The following is a 4,087-nucleotide window of genomic DNA, read 5'->3' on the forward strand; positions in this document are numbered from 1 at the left end:
GGGGGGGGGCATTTATTGATTTATGGAAGGGTCTGTAGCAGCCCCGTAAGAGGCCGTACGTGTAGCATTTTTGAAAATAAGTGATTCTTTGATTGGCCCATTTCTTAATTTCGGTGTTTCTCCCTTCTCTCTGCTCGCGACAGCATTGCGTAGAAATATAAGTTGTCAAGATTCTCTCTCAATAAAAGAAGAAGTAGTCAAGAATGCATCAGTATATGAGCGGGCAATTTTGAAACTACTTCAGGCTAAGGACGGCGGGGCTTGCTTGAAAACGAAAACTTAGAGCAACTCCAATGGGGCGATCCATTTCGTCCGCCGCCGTCCGTTTGGGTCGGTGCAGACACAAAAGGCGGCCCAACGTGCCGACCCGAACGGATGCGCGTCCGCTTTTCGTCCGCGGGCGATCCATTCCCGGCCCATTTTTAAGTCTGATTTGCGTCAGCACGAACACGCGACAGACCTGCGCACGCTCGCCTTCTCCTCTCCCGGGCCCGTTGGTCGGTGGCACATTGGCCTTCCCCCCATCCAACAGCAATCCTCGCCCGCCTCCTTCGTCACCACCGCCGCCGCCCATTTTTACCACGACTCTACCAGCTGTCGGCGCCTCTACATCCGCCCAGCAACGCCGCCCACTCCCACGTCGCCCGCCACCGTCGTCTTGCCGCCGGGGAGCCGACTGCTTCCCCCACCACCACCACCACCACCACCACCACCACCACCACCACACAGCCGCCCCCGACCAAGAAGCCGCCTCGCCGCCCCGGTCAGATCCTCACCGACACGCTCGTCGGAAGCCGGCGGGGCAGCTAGCTGGTCTGTGCGCGCCGCGACTCCCTTCTCCGGCGGTCTCCTTCGTCGATGCCCGCAAGCTGTTCGACGATTTGCCAAGGTACAAAATGGACTCCGCCGACGAGTTCTTTTTTCACAATTTCCTTTGCGACTCCGACGATTCATCGTCCGATGACGAGGAGGAGATATTGGTTGTCGTGTTGGTCCATCACCACCTCAATAGCCAGTGGCCGTTGTTCCGTGGCTCCATTCTGGGCTACTTTCCGGTGTTGAATTGCAACCGAGAGAGCGGGCATTTCCTTTTTTAGAAGGACTACTTTGATACAACAAACCCGTTGTTCAAACATCAAAAATTCCGCTGCCGTTTCCGTATGAGTAGGCATCTTTTCAACCGTATTAGAGAGGGGGTGGTCGGCTATGATGACTATTTCGAGTGCAAAGAGGATGCCATTGGCAAGATTAGTTTCTCCTATTATCAGAAATGCACTGCCGGCATCCGAATGCTTGCATACGGAGTGCCTGGAGATCTCATTGACGAGTACGTCCGTATGAGCGAGTCTACATGCCTAGAGTCCATGTATAAGTTCTGCAAAGCTGTTATTGATGTGTTTGGCTCTGAGTACTTGAGAGAGCCGACTGCTGAAGATACAACCCGTTTGTTGGCGATGAATGCCAGCAGGGGCTTCCCAGGGATGCTTGGTAGTATAGACTGCATGCACTGGGAGTGGAAGAACTGCCCTTTTGCTTGGCAAGGGCAATATAAGGGCCATGTCAGGGCTTGCACTGTCATACCAGAAGCCGTGTGTCTCAAGATCTCTGGATCTGACACTCTTTATTTGGCATGGCCGGATCACAATGATATCAACGTGCTTCAGCGCTCACCGGTGTTTGCTAGGCTTGCCGAAGGCAACAGCCCACCGGTGAACTTTACTGTCAACGACCACAACTACGACAAAGGATACTATCTGGGTGAAGGTATCTATCCTCAGTGAACCACTATTGTCAAGACAATACCCAACCTTGTCGGAGAGAAAAGGAAAAGATTTGCCCAAGAGCAAGAGAGTGCTAGGAAGGATGTTGAGCGTGCCTTTGATGTTTTGCAACCTCGATGGGGCATCGTTCGGTCCTGCTAATACCTGGAGCACGCAGAAACTATGAGAGATGATGACTGCTTGTGTGATCATGCACAATATGATCGTAGAAGACGAGCACTCGGAACGTCTGTACGATCAAGGGTTCCAGTTTCAAGGTGAGAATATTGTGCTTGAGCATGAAGGAGCGACAACATTTGAACAGTTCACCCAATTTCATCATGACATGCGTGATTGGGAAACGCACGTGCAACTGCAAAATGATTTGGTTGAGTATATGTGGGCTCATGTTGACAACCAATAGATGTATCTTCTTTTATTCGTTTGCAAAACTATGTGAGAACTATGCGAGACATTTTTATTTTTATTCGGCTTGTAAAACTATGCTATTTTATTCGGTTCAAGCTATTTTATTTGACTATATGTTTAAATGCAAATTCATCAATGCAAAATAGGGCGGCCGGCCGGCCACGCCGGCATATATGGATCGGCGCGTTGGGCCGCTGCCGACCCATATCTAAAACAAGACGGACGTCGGGCGGGCGGCCGATCCAAACGGACAAAATCGCCGTCCGTTTGGGTCGCCTCATTAAAGTTGCTTTTATTGACTTAAAACGTTTTATATTTGTTTTTCGGAGAGTAGGACCGCGGGAGTACAAGTTCTCCTATGCCCAACCGCTTGCTTGCATTTGTTTGCTTGTGAATTCATCTCAAAGAAAACAAGAACCATTTGCTTCCCTCCCTTCTCCGTCGTCCCCGGACGTCCCCCACAGTCCCACGCGCACACCATGCGTGCCGCAGCAGGTTTCCCCAGTCATCTCCCGCGGCCCGCCACGTCCGGAAAACGACGGGAGATGTCGCCATAATGTGGCGTCCGACCAGCCTGATTTGGGTGCTAAGGCTGGTCACAATGGGCAAGAACATAAGCTAGTAACTTCACACTTTCCTAGACTATGTTACTACCTCCATAGTGGGTAGGAACATTTATGTAGTGTCATGCAACGATGTATTTATTAGGTTATAGACTCATTGTTTTTTGGAGTGTGTGATGTTCCGGTAACTTAGCTAGTTACCACAAGCACCTCTCTCTTCATTAAATATGTGCCACATAAGCAAAGTTGTATTGGAGTGTGTGATGTTACTCCTAAGTTCCTCCCCACTGTGACCAGCCTAACAACGACCCCCCAGCCACAGAGCGGGCCTGTGCGCGTGGGTCACCGTGTTTCTTTTCTAATGATGATGATAATGATGCGTTCGTGTGGGTCAGATTAGCGGCCGGGATAAGGCAGTAAGTAACTCGGGGTACGTACGTGTACGCGCCTAATCAGATTAGCTACCACGTAACCTGCTCCAGAGTCAAAATTACGATTTATATATTCATAAAAGAACGAATAATCTTCGTCCCCTGGCTTTCATCGTGTGGATAAACTCTGGCTCTCAAGGGCAGGAATGAAAATGCGAATTTGAACAGCACCCTTGGACGAGCGAGCGAGCGTTGGTGCTGCAGGCAGCAGAAAATTCTGCCTGCCGTCCCCTGCACGGCGGCCCGGCCGGCGCTCAAGCCCATGCCTCTCGCCGCCGGGAATGGCAGCCGTGTCCCCGCCCAATTATTGGAGCTCCGGAAGAGTTGATTTGATTTCTACTCGTACTACTATATGTTTTTTTATTTCTTTGTGGAGTGGTAGTGATACTAGTATATAGGTTTTGTGAGTAGGGCGACAGCCTGACGGTTGAGTGGTTGGGATCGGGCACGCAGTTTTCTGCCAGACCGGCCGGCCGGTAGTTTCATGACGTCTTTTTAATTGATCACGACAGCCTCAGTGTTCAGTGTAGCAGCAAATGCGTATGCAAATTGCAAATGCACTGCACACCATGCGTAAAAGCATCCATGCAATCGTCTTGTGGGCGGACGCGGTGCCATGGCTGGCCATGGCACATGGAAGGAACTGAAGCGAGAGTGATCAGTGTGTGCGCCATTCAGTTGGTACCTGGTCTGGTCCGTCCTCATCTGTCTGGTATACTGGTCCTGGATGGTCCTATCTTTTTATAAAAATAAACAAATCTAGCCTTTTTTAGAAACTTAGCACAAAATCAATCCGATGCAGAAAATTTTCATAAAATTATCCATTTGCATGACGTTCATGGTTGGAGCATCATGCTAGATAGCATGGCAGGCGTAATGTAGATAGCATGACACCCTTGGTAGG

The sequence above is a fragment of the Triticum aestivum genome, chromosome 5B (assembly GCF_018294505.1).
Source record: "Triticum aestivum cultivar Chinese Spring chromosome 5B, IWGSC CS RefSeq v2.1, whole genome shotgun sequence".
NCBI lineage: Eukaryota > Viridiplantae > Streptophyta > Magnoliopsida > Poales > Poaceae > Triticum > Triticum aestivum.